Source organism: Oncorhynchus mykiss, chromosome 9 (genome assembly GCF_057628025.1).
Source record: "Oncorhynchus mykiss isolate SJ-2025 chromosome 9, ASM5762802v1, whole genome shotgun sequence".
NCBI classification, from domain to species: Eukaryota; Metazoa; Chordata; class Actinopteri; order Salmoniformes; family Salmonidae; genus Oncorhynchus; species Oncorhynchus mykiss.
In genome coordinates this window covers 62,800,265-62,820,493 of record NC_143030.1, presented here as the reverse complement: position 1 = coordinate 62,820,493, position 20,229 = coordinate 62,800,265, and the positions used below count along the sequence as shown (strand labels likewise).

At 43.6% G+C, this 20,229-nt stretch overlaps 1 protein-coding gene across 9 annotated transcripts in view; it reads right to left on the bottom strand.

Moving 5' to 3' along the window:
* The window catches only part of LOC110532462 (calmodulin-binding transcription activator 1), a 617,258-nt gene that overhangs the window by 249,325 nt on the left and 347,704 nt on the right, over positions 1 to 20,229 (bottom strand). The window lies entirely within an intron of this gene.

The following is a 20,229-nucleotide window of genomic DNA, read 5'->3' as shown; positions in this document are numbered from 1 at the left end:
ATCAAAAACTGAAAAATTGGGCGTGCAAAATTATTCAGCCCCCTTAAGTTAATACTTTAGCGCTACCTTTTGCTGCGATTACAGCTGTAAGTCGCTTGGGGTATGTCTCTATCAGTTTTGCACATCGAGAGACTGACATTTTTTCCCATTCCTCCTTGCAAAACAGCTCGAGCTCAGTGAGGTCGGATGGAGAGCATTTGTGAACAGCAGTTCAGTTCTTTCCACAGATTCTTGATTGGATTCAGGTCTGGACTTTGACTTGGCCATTCTAACACCTGGATATGTTTATTTTTGAACCATTCCATTGTAGATTTTGCTTTATATTTTGGATCATTGTCTTGTTGGAAGACAAATCTCCGTCCCAGTCTCAGGTCTTTTGCAGACTCCATCAGGTTTTTTTCCAGAATGGTCCTGTATTTGGCTCCATCCATCTTCCCATCAATTTTAACCATCTTCCCTGTCCCTGCTGAAGAAAAGCAGGCCCAAACCATGATGCTGCCACCACCATGTTTGACAGTGGGGATGGTGTGTTGCTTTTACGCCAAACATAACGTTTTGCAATGTTGCCAAAAAGTTCAATTTTGGTTTCATCTGACCAGAGCACCTTCTTCCACATGTTTGGTGTGTCTCCCAGGTGGCTTGTGGCAAACTTTAAACGACACTTTTTATGGATATCTTTAAGAAATGGCTTTCTTCTTGCCACTCTTCCATAAAGGCCAGATTTGTGCAATATACGACTGATTGTTGTCCTATGGACAGAGTCTCCCACCTCAGCTGTAGATCTCTGCAGTTCATCCAGAGTGATCATGGGCCTCTTGGCTGCATCTCTGATCAGTTTTCTCCTTGTATGAGCTGAAAGTTTAGAGGGACGGCCAGGTCTTGGTAGATTTGCATTGGTCTGATACTCCTTCCATTTCAATATTATCGCTTGCACAGTGCTCCTTGGGATGTTTAAAGCTTGGGAAATCTTTTTGTATCCAAATCCGGCTTTAAACTTCTTCACAACAGTATCTCGGACCTGCCTGGTGTGTTCCTTGTTCTTCATGATGCTCTCTGCGCTTTTAACGGACCTCTGAGACTATCACAGTGCAGGTGCATTTATACGGAGACTTGATTACACACAGGTGGATTGTATTTATCATCATTAGTCATTTAGGTCAACATTGGATCATTCAGAGATCCTCACTGAACTTCTGGAGAGAGTTTGCTGCACTGAAAGTAAAGGGGCTGAATAATTTTGCACGCCCAATTTTTCAGTTTTTGATTTGTTAAAAAAGTTTGAAATATCCAATAAATGTCGTTCCACTTCATGATTGTGTCCCACTTGTTGTTGATTCTTCACAAAAAAATACAGTGTTATATCTTTATGTTTGAAGCCTGAAATGTGGCAAAAGGTCGCAAAGTTCAAGGGGGCCGAATACTTTCGCAAGGCACTGTATGTACATGTAGGTAGAGTTATTAAAGTGACTATGCATAGATGACAACAGAAAGAAGCAGTGGTGTAAAGAGGGGGTAATGTGTGGGTAGCCAGCAAATAGTCTGGGTAGCAATTTGACTAGATGTTCAGGAGTCTTTGGCTTGGGGGTAGAAGCTGTTTAGAAGCCTCTTGGATCTAGACTTGGCGCTCCGGTACCGCTTTCTGTGCGGTAGCAGAGAGAACAGTCTATGACTAGGGTGGCTGGAGTCTTTGACAATTTTTAGGGCTTTCCTCTGACACAGCCTGGTATAGAGGTCCTGGAAGGCAGAAAGCTTGGCCCCAGTGATGTACTGGGCCATTCGCACTACCCTCTGTAGTGCCTTGCGGTCGGAGGCCGAGCAGTTGCCATACCAGGCAGTGATGCAACCAGTCACCAGCTCTCGACGGTGCAGCTGTTGAACCTTTTGAGGATCTGAGGACCCATGACGAATCTTTTCAGTCTCCTGAGGGGGAAAGGGTATTGTCATGCCCTCTTCACGAATGTCTTGGTGTACTAACCATCTAAGTTTGTTGGTGATGTGGACACCAAGGAACTTGAAGCTCTTCACCTGCTCCACTGCAGCCGCGACTATGAATGTGGGGGCGTGCTCGGTCCTCTTTTTCTTGTAGTCCACAATCATCTCCTTTGTCTTGATCACGTTGAGGGAGAGGTTGCTGTCCTGGTCTCTGACCTCCTCCCTATAGGCTGTCTTGTCGTTGTCAGTGATCAGGCCTATCACTGTTGTGTCATCGGAAAATGTAATGATGGTGTTGGAGTCCTGCCAGGCCGTGCAGTCATGAGTGAACAGGGAGTACAGGAGGTGACTGAGCATGCACCCCTGAGGGGCCCCTGTGTTGAGAATCAGCATGGCGGATGTGTTGTTACCTACTCTTACGACCTGGGGTGGCCCGTCAGGAAGTCCAGGATCCAGTTCCAGAGGGAGGTGTTAAGTCCCAGGGTCCTTAGCTTATTGATGAGCTTTGAGGGCACTATGGTGTTGAACGCTGAGCTGTAGTCAATGAATAGCATTCTCACATAGGTGTTCCTTTTGTCCAGGTGGGAAAGGGCAGCGTGGAGTGCAATGGAGATTGCATAATCTGTGGATGTGTTGGGGCAGTATGCAAATTGGAGTAAGTCTAGGGTTTCTGGGAGGATGGTGTTGATGAGCCATTGCCAGCCTTTAAAAGCACTTCATGGCTACAGACGTGAGTGCTATGGGTCGGTAGTCGTTTAGGCAGGTTACCTTAGTGTTCTTGGGGCACAGGGACTATGGTGGTCTGCTTAAAACATGTTGTTATTACAGACTTGGACAGGGAGAGGTTGAAAAAGTCAGTGAAGACACTTGCCAGTTGGTCAGCGCATGCTTGCAGTACACGTCCTGGTAATCCATCTGGCCCTGCGGCCTTGTGAATGTTGACCTGTTTAAAGTTCTTACTCACATCGGCTGCGGAGAGCGTGATCACACAGTCTTCCGTAACAGCTGGTGCTCTCATGCATGTTCCAGTGTTATTTGTCTCAAAATGAGCATAGAAGTAGTTTAGCTCGTCTGGTAGGCTTGTGTCACTGGGCTCCTTTGTAGCCTGTAATGGTTCCACATCTGACGAGCATCAGAGCCGGTGTAGTATGATTCGATCTTAGTCCTGTATTGACGCATTGCCTGTTTGATGGTTCGTCGGAGGGCATAGCGGGATTTCTTATAAGCTTCCGGGTTAATGTTTCGCTCCTTGAAAGCTCTACCCTTTAGCTCTGTGCGGATGTTGCCTGTAATCCATGGCTTCTGGTTGGGGTATGTACGTACTGTCACTGTGGGGATGATGTCATCGATGCACTTATTTGATGAAGCCAATGACTGACAGCCTATGTAAACCGCTACAAAGAATACAGCTGAAAACTCTCTCGGTAGGTAGTGTGGTCTACAGATTACCATGAGATACTCTACCTCAGGTGAGCAATAGCTCGAGACTTCCTTAGAAGTAGTACCTTGTCTTACCAGACGCCGCTGTTCTATGCTACCGGTACATCGTATAACCAGCAAGCTGTATGTTGATGAGGTCGTCGTTCAGCCACGACTCCGTGAAGCACAAGATGTTACCGTTTTTAATGTCCCGTTGGTAGTTTAACCTTCCACGTAACTCGTGGAACCCTCCTCTTCACGCAGATCACGGGGATCAAGGCCTGTTCCCGAGGAAGCAGTGTAGCCTTCGCGTCGGGCTCGTCAGAGTCATGAAAGGAAAAAGAGGATTCTGCTCGTCCGTGGTGAGTAATTGCAGTCCTGATGTCTAGAAGTTATTTTCGGCAAACGTTATATACAAAATAAGTAAAAAAACAAGTGACAAACAATGCAAATAAATGAACAAAAAAACACAATCAGCTGGGGGCATGTAAAATGTCTGCCATCTTCTCAAGTGCCAACTCCTTCAAGATTGTTGGAAAAGCATTCCTCATGAAGCAGGTTGAGAGAATGCCAAGAGTGTGCAAAGCTGCCATCAAGGCAAAGGGTGGCTACTTTGAAGAATCTCAAATATAAAATATATTTTTGGTTACTACATGATTCCATGTGTGTTATTTCATAGTTTTTATGTCTTCACTATTATTATACAATGTAGAAATGAGTAAAAAATAAAGAAAATCCCTGGAATGAGTAGGTGTCCAAACTTTTGACTGGTACTGTATATTATTATCTTGTGTTGGCTGTTAATGCTGTAGCTTTTCATCAGCTTTACATGTAAATATATCTCATCCCTGTTGTATCATTAAAGGAAGGGTAGGTAGCAGAAATGTAACATGATATGTAACATATGGATTTGCATTAGAATACGCATCAAATGGAAAGTTGCATCTCACTTCAAATTTGTATTATTACATAAAACAATTAGAACTCCGAAGAATACCAAAGTCAAGTCGGAAAACATTTTTCCAGGGTATGATGTAATATGGAGGACCTGGCAAGGAAGCCTACTCCCTATAATGTAAACACCAACAGAAATAACTTCAAATGTATAATTCAAATTAAACCAAATTGCTTGCACCCATGACTACTGGTTTCAAGTACATTTCCAGCCAACTTACAAGAAAATACTTCATGAATGTATTGTTAAAAAAATCTACTTGCAAGGTTGCTAGCCAACTAGCCTGCTAACGCTAGGTCTACTAGACTGCTAATGTTAGCCCTACTAGTTATGTTAGCACTGCATGAGTTAGCCAGTTGCTATTAACACCTAGCAGGTACTGTACATTCAAGTAAACCAACATTTTGGAAATACATAACGGCATCTAACCAGTTATCAACAAATGTTATCTTAGCCAGCAAGCTAGCATTAGGTATTTAGCCAACAAGCTATTAGGCTAGACAGCCAATTGTGGCACAATGTGTTTTTTAAAATGATTCTATCTATGTATTCTAGTCCATACTCCAATACGCAGCCTGTGTTTCCAGAGAAAGAACAGTCCAGATCCATAGGCAGTAGCAGCATATAAAAGTATTTATTTCAGCCCAGGCCCCTTGCTCCAATGTGTAGAAATTAATTGAGTGAAAAAAGTATTCTGTTTAAGGTTGAAGTGGGTTGTGGGAGGCAGTGTAACAATTGTTTTCTGTTTGCCAGGGGCTATATCGTTCATTTTGGCTTTCTCTCTCCTCGCTCAGCAGCTCCCCCTCCCCGCTTTTCATCTTTTTTTCAGTCTCTACACTCTACCGTTTGGATTCATTTTTATCTATCCTAGACAAGCCGTTTCTATTTAACCCCTTATTGTCTTCCATTTGAAGTATATACTGTAATTCCTTCTATTTGTATGTTTGTGTGCACGTGCAGATGTGTGTGTGTGTGTTAGTTCTCCTAGGTTTATAGAGTGTACATATAGTTACAGGGAGCATTCCTGCAGAAGGATGACACTTTGATATGCCCACCATGCCTTTATAACCACCATTTTGATGAACTCTCTCTGTGTGTGTGTGTGTACAATGTGTAACAGGTTTTTCATCATTACTGGATGACAGTGACATTAACAGGGGACCAGATTGTCTACAGACTAGGCAGAACACATTCAGCACCCTCTTGGGTTTTACACAAATGACTCATCTCCTGCACATTTCAGTGTATAATATAAATCTATTCACTTTCCTTTCATTTCGGCAAAGCCCTCCTAACCAAAAACAACAGAACAGAAGAATCTAAGGGAAATGGTGGAAAATAAAGGGACATGGTAAGAAGAAAAGAGGACAAGGGAAATACAAGCAATGTGAACACAAGGGAGTGAGGACCTTGTCAGCCCAGTGGAAAGAACCAGGTCAACACAGACATGGTGAATAGTCTTGGAACAACAGACAGAGACAAACAGAGAGTGAAAAGTTAGCCTAGCGTTTAAGAACATTGGGCCAGTAATTGAAAGGTTGCTGGTTCAAATTCCTGAGCTGACTAGGTGAAGAAAAAAAATGCCTGTGCCCTTGGGCAAGGCACTTAACCCTAATTGCTCCTGTGAGTCACTCTGCATAATAGTGTCTGCTGAATGACTAAAGAGAGAACAAGATGTCAAACTGTGTGTGTGTGAAGGGAGAGTATCCTCACTCCTTAAGTGTTTCCCCTATTGCCCGGAGCATAAGTGTTTAACCTGTTTTCTCTGTTAAACTCCTCTAAAGTCACTCTTTCATGTTAAATATCAATCCTCTCACTATATCACTGTCAGTATAAATAGCGTCTCCTAGCACACCAAACAGTAAAGAGGTCTATATAAACACTTTAACATTCTCTTTGAACTCTCCAGCTCGGCTCATTACCACGCCTTTGAAGGCTGGCTGTGGGAACATTGGAATGGTTTGATTTTGCAGTTATTAAACATAATGCAGCAGCAAATTACTTCTAAACTTCTACTACACCCAGAGTTAATAATACATGGACCTGTACACACCACCTCCTCTTCTACTACACCCAGAGTTAATAATACATGGACCTGTATACACCACCTCCTCTTCTACTACACCCAGAGTTAATAATACATGGACCTGTATACACCACCTCCTCTTCTACTACACCCAGAGTTAATAATACATGGACCTGTATACACCACCTCCTCTTCTACTACACCCAGAGTTAATAATACATGGACCTGTATACACCACCTCCTCTTCTACTACACCCAGAGTTAATAATACATGGACCTGTACACACCACCTCCTCTTCTACTACACCCAGAGTTAATAATACATGGACCTGTATACACCACCTCCTCTTCTACTACACCCAGAGTTAATAATACATGGACCTGTATACACCACCTCCTCTTCTACTACACCCAGAGTTAATAATACATGGACCTGTATACACCACCTCCTCTTCTACTACACCCAGAGTTAATAATACATGGACCTGTATACACCACCTCCTCTTCTACTACACCCAGAGTTAATAATACATGGACCTGTATACACCACCTCCTCTTCTACTACACCCAGAGTTAATAATACATGGACCTGTATACACCACCTCCTCTTCTACTACACCCAGAGTTAATAATACATGGACCTGTATACACCACCTCCTCTTCTACTACACCCAGAGTTAATAATACATGGACCTGTATACACCACCTCCTCTTCTACTACACCCAGAGTTAATAATACATGGACCTGTATACACCACCTCCTCTTCTACTACACCCAGAGTTAATAATACATGGACCTGTATACACCACCTCCTCTTCTACTACACCCAGAGTTAATAATACATGGACCTGTATACACCACCTCCTCTTCTACTACACCCAGAGTTAATAATACAAGGACCTGTACACACCACCTCCTCTTCTACTACACCCAGAGTTAATAATACATGAACCTGTACACACCACCTCCTCTGCTGCAGAGACACAGTAAACAAGATAAAAATGTCCTAGGTAAAAGTTCAAACAGGCTGCATGTAAGAAAGTTAGAACCATAAATACTGTATATAGATGGAGGAGGATAATTTAGGAATTAATTGCACTGCTAATGTCAATATGCAAAGATTTCTGCAGATGTAGCCGAAAAGTTCCTTTGAAATGTGGGCCCATCCCATGCAGACATGCGTATACAGTACAGAACACCCATCAGTCTCTGCTCTTGCGTCAAAAGGAGCTAACATCACAAAGTGATTCCACCTCCAACCCCGTGGCGCCCTGGCAGTATCCTTAACGCCAACAGAGGGCTCTGGAACGGGTTCTCTCTCTCTCTATCTCTCTCTATCTCTCTCTCTCTCTCTCTCTCAGGCAGATGAAAGGAAGAACGTGTTCAAGGCCAGCAGGAAGAGAGAAGAGGAGAGAGCCCAGCTAGCAAGCATTACAGGGTCTGAGGAAACAGCCTCTCTACAGAGAACAGCCTTTTCCACGCCAGCTACAGTATAGTACAGACCCCCTTCCCATATCCCCAAGAGTGATCCAAGGCATTTCACTCAAAGCTTCCCAGAAATAGCATATCATTCTGTGCAACCATTCAATATCTACACCATCTTTGACCCTGTGGTAAAAGGCCCTGTGTACAAGGGAAAAGAGACCCTGCTATCAGGACTGAGGTCGGACTGTGATGGGGCCAGAATCCTCATGTAGCAATGTAGATCATTAAAAAGAGATTCTGGTGAAGAGAAGACTGACGTCAGGGAGGTGAGTGTGAGAGACACTTGAGAGTCGATCTAAAGCTGCGTGCTTGGAGACTTTCAGGTCTGTGTGCTGTGCAGCCAGAATATTACTCTGATTCATCCCCATTACAGCTTATTCTGACAAATTGAGTTGGAGGTAAAAAAGTTATCCGACTGCAAACAGAATAACAGATGCAAAACAATTGGCAGGTTTAACGACCAAAACAATACCACTTCTCCTGGCTAGAATTTGGTAAATAATCAGAATTGACATAGCACAGAAATGACATAGCATTACCACAAGGTAGTGGGCTCTGGCTCTATACTGTAAACAGTCACTGTCGTGAGACTGAATGCACTTCTCTGTTGTGTCAGAGAGAGGGCAGTGGGGCCCTAGTAGTCAAAGTCACTTATTTATTAACATAAGGCCCTGGTCTTGTGCTGCTCTGTCCTCTCTCTCTCCGGCTCACTGGAGTGTACTGTAGCACAGCAGAAGAGAGGTTACACACAAAGCAGCCACTGACTGTTTCACGCAAAGCACAGCCTAGCCTACAGTAGCCTAGATAGCCTGCCCCTCAACAGTCTGTTTTCCCATACGCTCCCCTCCATCATCTTTACATATCTGGAGGTGATGCTGCTCTGTGTGTGTGTGTGTGTGTGTGTGTGTGTGTGTGTGTGTGTGTGTGTGTGTGTGTGTGTGTGTGTGTGTGTGTGTGTGAGTTTCTGTCTGTCTGTCCCAGGGGTGCTGTATCAAACGTAGGAGGAGTTGATGTGCTTTAGTGCAGCTCTAGCGATCACAGAGATAATGAATGACACACAATGCGGTACCTGGTCCTTCTTACATTTCAAAAGGCCCTGCCACCTCACTCCCTCGCCCGCCTGTCTCTCTCTTCATCATCCCCACAGGAATCAATAGGGTTTTCATGTGGCCTCCCCATCTCCCCCTCCACCACATTAGTGCTTTACGCTCTGTTCTCTCTCCCGCCATGTCGCTCGCCCGCTGCTTGATTCAATTGTATTGGTTTTAACACAGTGAGCTCAGAGACGGAGACGGAGGCCTTAATGCATCACCGCGGGCTATTTCTGTCCACAATATTATGTCCACTGCTCATCTCCATGCTCCATGAATCACAACTAATCTCCTGGGCCATGTTTACCTGCCTCCTCACACAGACCCAGGAGAGGAGAGAGGTGTAGAGGTGTGTGTGTGTGTGTGTGTGTGTGTGTGTGTGTGTGTGTGTGTGTGTGTGTGTGTGTGTGTGTGTGTGTGTGTGTGCACGCAAAGTCCTTAGCTAAAGTGAAACATTAAGGATTTCTCCAGTCGTTTTTTTCCCGAGGACATCTCCCTCTCTTCCTCCCTATCCCTCACTCACTCCCTCCCTTCCTCCCTATCCCTCACTCACTCCCTCCCTTCCTCCCTATCCCTCACTCACTCCCTCCCTTCCTCCCTATCCCTCACTCACTCCCTCTCTTCCTCCCTATCCCTCACTCACTCCCTCCCTTCCTCCCTATCCCTCACTCACTCCCTCCCTTCCTCCCTATCCCTCACTCACTCCCTGCCTGCCTCCCGTCACAATAAAGAGGGGATCCCTGTGGAGCTCCTCAGCATGACAACATAGTGACGGGGGGGCAACAAGTGGCAAATTAAATTAGGAGGAAAGTGGCGATAATGCACAGCTTTTGACAGGCTCTTATACATTCAACATCCACCCACTCCACACTCCCCTCCTAAAATTAGCCCCAAATCCTGCTGTGGGATTTAAGTGGTGATAGCATTGTCGGCATGAAAGGCAGAAACAGGGCTTAACTGCTACTGAGTGATTCAGCGATTATGAAGAAGCAAGAGTCAAAAACGAATTACACTAAGCTTAAAGAGAAAATGATGGGTGAGCTGGACACTGTAAATACATTGTGAATACTGGAAGGAAAGACCTTGATGTGGCAACCCTCTGGTTCAGCCTATAGTAACACTAACACATTATGATTCAGCCTATAGTAACACAGCCATTACAGACGCTGCTTTATTCTACAGTATATGCTACGCCTTCCGACAAACCATTGAACCAGCAATGCGTCAATACAGGACTAAGATCAAATCCTACTATACTGGCTCTGACGCTCGTTGGATGTGGCAGGGCCTGCAAACTATCACATATTTCAAAGGGAAACCCAGCCGCGAGCTGCACAGTGACGCGAGCATACCAGACAAATTAAATGTTACCTACATGTTTTAAGCATACCACCATAGTCCTTGTGCCCAAGGACGCCAAGGTAACCTCTCTAAATTACTATTGCCCCACAGCACTCACTTCTGTAGCCATGAAATGCTTTGAAAGGCTGGTCATGGCTCATATCAACACCATCATCCCAGACACCCTGGATCCACTCCAATTTGCATACCACCCCAACAGATTCACAGATGATGCAATCTCTATTGCACTCCACACTGCCCTTTCCCACTTGGACAAGAGGAACATCTATGTGAGAATGATGTTAATTGTTCAACACCATAGTGCCCTCCTCATCATTAAGCAAAGGATCCTGGGACTAAACACCTTCCTCTGCAACTGGACCCTGGACTTCCTGACGGGCCACCCCCAGGTGGTGAAGGTAGGCAACAACACAACCTCCATTTTGACCCTCAACAGGCAGGCCCATCAGGGGTGCGTGCTTAGTCTCCTACATCATCATTACGTTTGCAGATGACACCACAGTGTTATGGCCTGATCACCAACGACGATGAGACAGCCTGGACAACCACCTCTCAGTTGCCAGGACAACCACCTCTCCCTCAACGTCAGCAAAACAAAGGAGGTGATTGTGGACTACAGGAACCAGAGGGACGAGCATGCCCCCATTAACATTGATGGGGCTGTAGCTGTAGTTCCTAGGTTCAAAGACTCCAGCCATCCAAGTCATAGACTGTTCTCTCTGCTACCGCATAGCAAGCGGTACCGATGCACCAAGTCTGAAACCAACAGGACCCTGAACTGCTTCTACCCTCAAGCCATACGTTAGTTAGTTAAATAATTAACCAAATAGCTACCCGGACTATATACATTGACCCTTTTTGCACAAACTTTTTTCTATTCATCACATACACTGTTGCTACTGTTTATTATAGTCCACTTTATTCCTAGTTATATGAACATATCTACTTCAATGACCTCGTACCCCTGCACATCAACTCGGTCCTGGTACCCCATGTATATAGCCAAGTTATCATCACTCATTGTGTGTTTATTAGTACTTTTATTATGTGTCTTACTTTTCTATTATTTCTCTATTTTCTTTCTCTCTGCATTGTTGGGAAGGACCCGTAAGTAAGCATTTCACTGTTAGTCCACACCTTTTGTTGATGACGCATGTGACAAATCAAATGTTATTTGATTTGGTGAAACAGTATCATTAAATATGACTAGCTAGAGAGGACATGTCCATCAGATGACTGTAGTACTCTGGCTAGATACTCAGTATTACCTTATCAGTGTGTTAAGGTTCAAATGAATACATACAGTACATAGACATGGTAGTATATCATATAGTAAGATTTGATGCCATTGTCTTGACATTCATGCATTACTGTCTGTGAACTTGTTTTAAACAGAAATAATAAATTAAGCACTCTATATTTTGACTCTATTCCCCAGTTTCTGCATAGCTAGGTCCACCTCCACCTTTTTATATTATCCAGTTGAATACAGGAATAAGAAACAGAACGAAATAGGACAATGGTCTATTTCCTGTGCCTTGTGACAGAACAGCTTCATTGACTCCCCATTTTCTCCATAGAAGGAGGTTAGGAGTTATAGCCATGGTAACAGAGCTTTAAAAATGTCACAAACAGATTGGTCTTATCTCCAACACATTCAGGTAATTCAAAAAGGAAGCACAGGCAGGCTGCGGCGTGAGCAGAGCCCCGAGTCAAATAAAAAATATAGGAATAACAACGCAGACCCACTAAGGGACAAAGAAAGCACACAATGGGGTGGGTTAATCAATTTACTGTCTTTACAAAATCCACAGTTGTTTAAAAGTTTAAATAAAAATTATAAATATAGCAGGAAACTGTTTTGCCTTTGACGATGTGGTGTTTACGGTATCAGTTATCTGATCATAATTTCGCACTTGAGTTGGATTAGGGGGAGAGTGATGTCATGTGTGATGTCACTTTCTTCACAGAGAGTCAGGGTTCAATACTGCAACCGTTTGACTTGGCAGTGTGACACAGATGTTTAATTAGTTGCACGGGTGCCATTACATGTTTTTTACCTGGTCACGTTCGTCTTTAGTTCACAATTGGCTTTTTTCTATCATCATGATTCATTCAAACGGTAATGTGCTATTGACCACAAATATACCAACTTTGTGAAGAGGCAAAGGAATCAATCCCCTTATCTGTGTGTGTCAGAACTTGACATACAGGGGAAGTTTTGCAAACCCTTCGCACATCCCCGTCAGTGAAAATAATATTGCATTATTAATGGTAAGAAAAAAGTTAGAAGTTTTGGTTGAATATTTACAATGTGCAATTCAGTCCTCATTGGAAAACCCTTCCTTGAAAATCCTCTAAGCTCTTGAAAAGTCATTGAAGTTGTGGCCGATTTAGAAGTTCTACTGCTCCAATAAAATGATTCTGTGATTTCATTTCTGATCCGTTTGAGAGAGATGCAGGCCTATGCCCTTTCGCTTGTTTCCCACCTTTTCAATCGAAGGGTGTTGCACTTGTTGCAGTAAAACGATGTGCGGTTCCTATAAGCATTCCATTACAAAGCGTTCCATTACAAAATATTTCAGAATAATGTGGGCATTGGCTAACTAAATAGACAGCACACTCCTGACACAAACACACTAATGAAGCTAGTCAATTTGAGATGTTGAAGAGTTATTGAGGGATTACTGTATCATTTTTTCAAACGAGAAATTGACCAAAAACCGTGTTCCCTTTGTGTCAGACTCCAGCCCCCCAAGTCATAGACTGTTCTCGTCCTCTCTGCTACCGCACGGACAGCGGTACCGGACCCCCAAACCATAAGACTGCTAAACAGTTAATCAAATGTCTACCTGGACTATTTGCATTGAACCCCTTTTTAACGCTGTTGCTACTCGCTGTTTTTTTTATCTATGTATAGTCACTTTACTACTTCCTACATGTATTCCTACACTTCCTACACTTCCTACATATATTCCTACACTTCCTACACTTCCTACATGTATTCCTACACTTCCTACACTTCCTACATGTATTCCTACACTTCCTACACTTCCTACATGTATTCCTACACTTCCTACACTTCCTACATGTATTCCTACACTTCCTACATGTATTCCTACACTTCCTACATGTATTCCTACACTTCCTACACTTCATACATGTATTCCTACACTTCCTACATGTATTCCTACACTTCCTACACTTCCTAAATGTATTCCTACACTTCCTACACTTCCTACATGTATTCCTACACTTCCTACACTTCCTATATGTATTCCTACACTTCCTACACTTCCTACATGTATTCCTACACTTCCTACATGTATTCCTACACTTCCTACATGTATTCCTACACTTCCTACATGTATTCCTACACTTCCTACACTTCCTACATGTATTCCTACACTTCCTACACTTCCTACACTGTATTACCCCAGATACCTACACTAACCTGTACTCCGCACATTGACTCCATACCAGTACCCTTGTATATAGCCTCGTTATTGTTATTTTATTGTGTTACCTTTTTTACTTTAGTTTATTATTATGAATATAAAAACGTTTTTAGCAAATAGTAAATCGATCCAAATCAATGTAAGAACACAAAGGCATGCCAATTTAAAAGATGTCATTATTAGCCTAGTTCTGTATGGAATACAGGTACATTTTGGTAGACCAAATCATGTGCTGGTGCCACCAACTGACAAAGTTGGTAGCACCAGTGCCACCAGTGGAAAAGTTTGTGTAGAACCCTGGAGAGACCTGTTTGTTTTGTCATCTCCACATCTGGCCCTGCAATCTGGTGATAACAGCTGCTGTATTGCTATCTGACTGCTATGCAACACACACACAGTCTCCAACCCAGTCGCCCTCTGCTCAACTATCTTCTCCTTAACACACACTAGCACACATACAGAGATCTAAAATCAACAACACCCACTCTCTCGAGTATTCAAACCTCCTTTGTGTTGGTAGAATACCAAACGGACATTGGATTCTTCTCACCTTGGTAGAAATTGACAAGCACCTTAGTGACTTAACATTTTTTTTTATAAACAGACAAAGCCCACATCATTGAGTCTGGACAACATAACTCTGCCTTGTGTTGGTAGAATATCGAATTAACATTGGAATCGTCTTACCTAAGTGATTTAAATTCAACAAAATTGACAAAGACAAAGCCTGAGCAACTCGTCTAGACCAATGATTTATATATACACTAGACGACTTACAGGGGTGCTGTTTTGAAGTCACTGCGCCTCCATCTTGGTACTCCCTCACGTTGTAAAAAAGTATTTGGAAGCTATAGAAATGCATTTACTAATGTCTACATTTGTTTTTGCCACATTTATTCTATTACAGACACCTTAATACATACCATGGTAATGTCAGCTAAACATCCAAAGATTTTTTTTTCTTAAAGTATATATTTTTCCAAGTTCTAATGCTACTGTCCCCACTACGACAATGTTATTTTATTAAATACAAGTCATTTTGTCCTTGAAAAATGTAATTGAAATACTGTAGAATTCCATTCATTCCAATGGAAGACTGCTTCTTCCGAGGCCAAAACATAACATCAGCAATACAGGGTTTATATACATCATTGGTCTAGACCCTCAAGGTCATGTGATATGGGACACACTGCACACGATGTGGTGTGTTGTGGTGTAGATGTGTCCATCCTCATGCAGTGCTCCCTGCATCCACCCCAGCCCAGCGTCCACTCTATTACAGCATTAGCAGCTAACGTTTTGATATTTGTCTTCATTATTATCAATGACCAGAGGCGATTGAGCCACCAGCATGCTCCATTAGCTTCCTTCATTGCACAGTTGCACGGCTGAAATCACGCATTAAGACAGATTCAACATGGACTGACATGTTAGGAGGAGCGAGGAGCAAGCCACTTTGATTATTTAGGGCATGGGAGGGGAGAGAAGCGGTTGAGGGGGGAATGGAACGGTATTGGCATTAAGTTCCAAGAATATGGAGGCGCTTGCCTTCCATTCACCTAAGCAGGAGAGGTTATTCCAATCAGTATAATTAGCCTGTGGTAATGAAATTACTCAAAGGCACTGCCACCTTCACTTAAGAGAAATCGATCTGTGTTTGGGGGAGTATATTAAGGTTCCCTAGTTTGGTGTGCTGGAGTGTTTTTGAGAATTGGGGCGGCAGGTAGCCTAATGGTTAGAGTCTAGGGGTTAGAGCGTTGGACTAGTAACTGGAATGTTGAAAGATCGAATCCCTGAGCTGACAAGGTAAACATCTGTCATTCTGCCCCTGAACAAGGCAGTTAACCCACTGTTCCTAGGCTTCATTGAAAATAAGAATTTGTTCTTAACTGACTTGCCTAGTTAAATGAAGGTAAAAAAAAATTCAACAAAACACGTTTTTCTTTCAAAAAAATAACAATTTCAGGATGTGATTTGCGAGACGCACATTCTACATTACGTTACTAAGCTAGCTAGCTTGTTAACAACGGCCAAAAAGTTCCATGGTGCTCACACCCTATTACACAGGGAGAAACCAGGAGATGCTATTGCTATGCTCAACCTGTGTTTAAAACGCTCAATGACATCATACTTTAAAGGCCCAGTGCTGTCAAAAACGTGACGTGGTCACAGCTGAAACAAATTATTCCAACGAATTTGAACCTCTTCTGCACCTGTGCAAAACATATTTGCACAATTGTTCAATCAGTCCTTATTCGTGCATAAAAGAGGTCACCTCTGAGTTTCTGTTTGCAAGAATGGACGAAGTAAGAGGCCGAGGGCAAGGACAAAGGAGAGGTAGAGGGACCCATAGAGGAAGATAGGTCAGCTCTCGGTTAACATAGAAAAGGGTCAAAGAAACCCTTGAGTGACGTTCTTTCTGCATTGGTGCGTACTATAATTATAGTATCAACAAACGACACAGACATATACAAGAGGGTTAACCATATTAGGGTATATTGATAATTAGTATTTATTGGGCCATTGTGTGATTGAAATAACTTTTCATTAGATAACAAGTTGTATGTTTTGATGGAGGTAGTTGGTTTTTATCATGTAATTCATGTTTTGAGAGTCTTAAATGTGTCCTTGTGACCAACATGTTTCAGTTTCGGTCTGCGTGTTAATTGTTTTGAAAAAGTGAACTCTGTTTGGAAAAATATGCTCAAGCAATCGAGAAAAACTGTACTAGACCAATAAGAAAGAGATTTCCAAACCTATCACCTAGTTTTCAGCTTTCCCTTCCCCAGTCAGACCACTCCCAGAAAGTCCTAGAAAAATTCTAGCTACAAACCAAAATGTATTTGTCACATGCGCCAAATACAGACGGTATTGACCTTACAGTGAAATGTTTACTTACAAGCCCTTAACCAACAATGCTTTAACAAGTTTTAAGAAAAATAAGTGTTAAGTAAAAAATAGAGAAGAAAAAAAGTCATTGCTTGAGAAATTGCTCTTGCTAAGAAGCTATTTTATTTGTATTTTTTTTACCATTTTGATTGGAAACAATCACAGTAAGGTACTTAATTATTTCACGGAAATGATTTGATACTGAGATAAAAACTGCTCTATTGGACTATTGGACCTACACCTCAGGTGCATGTCTGGCCAACAGTAATGGGAAGTGACACTTTTATATTTCCACCTCCGATGTCCAGAACAGTATTGGGACACACCAAGAGTGTTTTTATGGGGGGGGGGGGGGGTGGCATAGAGGAGTTGAGCTGAGCAGCAGGACAAGTAGAACTCAACAGAGATTAAGTAAGAGGAGTGGTAAGCTATCACAGACTGACATCTCTCCTCAGGTGCCCAAGCCAGATGCATTCTGGGTAAATGAGTGGGGGAGGGGTTCGCTCATTTATTCGCTCATTTATCCTGCCGTCTGGCCAACTCACCTGGAGTGATGGAGGTGGTGTCAGAGAGGCAGTCTGCTATTTCACGGCCTGTTAAGAGCTAATGCTGCAACATGCCCCACGCTCCAATTCTAGGGAACAGGGAGCATTACTGTCCAGTTCTCAAGGTTCTGTCTGTCTGGACTGTGGCTGAGAGGTTGGAGGGGAGGAGGGGAGGAGGGGAAGAGGGGAAGAGGGGAGGAGAGTAGGAGGAAAGAAGTATGGCGGGACCAAGAGCTAGAGATTGAGGGATTGAGGGGGGAGAGAGGTCGTGAGACTGGGAGGGACCAGAGAGAGAAAGGGAGGGATTGAGAGAGAGAGAGTGAGAGAGGGAGAGAAAAAGGTGGAAAGAGAGAGAGGAAGAGAGAGAAAGAAGAGGAAGAGTGAGAGAGAGATAGGTGGAAAGAGAGAGAGAAGGGAGCCATAGTTTACCTGGCCTGCTGAGCCAGCGCTCTGAAGCAGACAGAACAGCAGCATGCTCACGCGCTGACATCCACTCCCGCTGCGCGCCGCTGCATCTCACATGCCCCTGAAGGCCCCTCACTGCTGGGCCCATGCCTACCCTCTCCTCTCCCCTCTCCTCTCCCCTCTCCTCACTGGAGCTACTGAGCACAACTAGCCTGAACCACACACAACACTTGTCTTCTCTGTTCGCTAACTCAAGCCTGTGTAACAACCAAAGCTTCTAACAGGCCCTGTCTGGCTGGAGAATGTTTAGAGCGAACAGAGGCTACTGCTGTACAGTAGAGTCCTAAACTCTCTGGAGGAGTCTGTCTGTCTGTCTGTCTGTCTGTCTGTCTGTCTGTCTGTACTGTGTGTACAATGTGTGTGTGTGTGTGTGTGTGTGTGTGTGTGTGTGTGTGTGTGTGTGTGTGTACAATGTGTGTGTGTGTGTGTGTGTGTGTGTGTGTGTGTGTATGTGTGTGTGTGTGTGTGTGTACAATGTGTGTGTGTGTGTGTGTGTGTGTGTGTGTGTGTGTGTACAATGTGTGTGTGTGTGTGTGTGTGTGTGTGTGTGTGTGTGTGTACAATGTGTGTGTGTGTGTGTGTGTGTGTACAGTGTGTGTGTGTGTGTGTGTGTGTGTGTGTGTGTGTGTGTGTGTGTGTGTGTGTGTGTGTGTGTGTGTGTGTGTACAATGTGTGCGTGTGTACAATGTTACAGTAGTCTAGTTTTTCCCCGCCTTTCCGCTCTGCCACTCTGAGCACTACTGTCATCCCAATAAGGTTCAATGGTCTGAAATAATGTAGCAGTCAACTTTTACAGCTAGCTGTTATTTGTGACTTACTAGGATTCATTTTACAGGAGTTAATCTTTGGGGACCTATAAGAAAAATACATTCAGTGTGAGTGGTGTATAAATAACTAATCTAACCAGAACCAGCTGAGTTTGAGCCATTCCCTGCTGCACATTCTCCCCTGGATTCCTCCTGCCCTGTCTGTACCACACACTCAGAAAAAAAGGTGCTATATAGAACATAAAAGGGTTATTTGGCTGTCCCCATAGGAGAACCCTTTTAAAAAACATTTTTAGTTCCTTAGGAAACACTGGTCACTCTTAGAAAAAAGGGTTCCAAAAGGGTTCTTCGGCTGTCCCAATAGGAGAACCCTTTTTGGTTCCAGGTAGAAGAACCCTTTGAGTTCCATGTAGAACCCATTCTACACAGCTGATTCCAATAATCAAAGCTTGATGATGAGTTGGTTATTTGAGTCAGTTGTGTAGTGCTGGGTCAAAAAACTTAATGTGCACCCGGGGGACCAGGACCGACTTTGGGAATCCCTGTACTTTACTGTACTTGTACTGTCCTGTCCCAGTGCTGAAGGCTAAGGTCAGGCCATTTATTTGTGTTTACAGTGAACAGGGCTGTAGAGGACTGATGGATCACAGATCCTGTCCTGTTCTGTCCAGGGCTGTAGAGCATTTGATGGATCACCCATCCTCTCTGTCTGTCAGGGGACTGCACGGGGTCACACACGTGTACACGGACACACTCACTCACACACACACACACGCTCGCACACACACACACACACACACACACACACACACACACACACACACACACACACACACACACACACACACACACACACACACACACACACACACACACACACACACACACACACACACACACACAGTGACACCATGACTCAGATCAAACATGCCTGGGAGGTATCACACGTACATAGTGTCCTCTGTACATGTTGACATGTTGTTGAAGCTATGTTCCCTGTGGTTCTACAGCCTGAATACGTCTCTAGCTGATCTTCACTCCTGGAGATGTCTCCTCTGCCCACAGCAATTAGCCTGAAGCAGTTTTCCATAGGAAATCCCAGGGAGAGCTGTCAGAGGAGAAGTGTCCTCTACTCAACCATCTCTACCATCTCTCTCACACACAGGAAGCATTATGAACAGTGTGACTCCAGAAAGAGGTGTGTTTTTGAGTCACATGCTTTATCTGCATAATGTGACCTCCATCTAAAGTGTAACCTCACTAATGATGTGTACTCCAGCCCAGGTATATGGAAGGGGTTCAAATGAGTCTGAATCCACAGCGAGATTATTGCATATGTACCAAAACAGCAAATCAGACTAGATGTGTTTGACATGGAAGTATTTGACTTTCAGATCACAAAGAACTAATTCCTGAACTGAGCGCCGCAGGCAGAATTCTATCTTACATGTAGGCTTAGCATTCTCACAAGAAGTGACATTAATACTTGTTTAAACAACTGTCAGACAATATTTTTAAAAACTAATGTCCAGACCAAGTTATCAGAGAGTTGCACGCGCAGACAGACAACATTGAGCTATTTCCCCTGAGTGACAGTCCTGTAGAGCAGAACAAACACAGAGCAGAGCCCTGTGTGGACAACTTCTACCCATCCACACTCCTGTGTCCCTGGCACCAATGCCTAAGTCTAAGCAGGCGAGAGAAACAGAACCACAAAACCACATATTCAGCAGTATACAAACAAAGTGAGTGGCGTCTGGCCCTAGGTTCGTTGGAGCTGCTCCTTTTCATGTGTGTGAGTGCTGATAAATCAACCAGCATGCCAGCTCTGCAC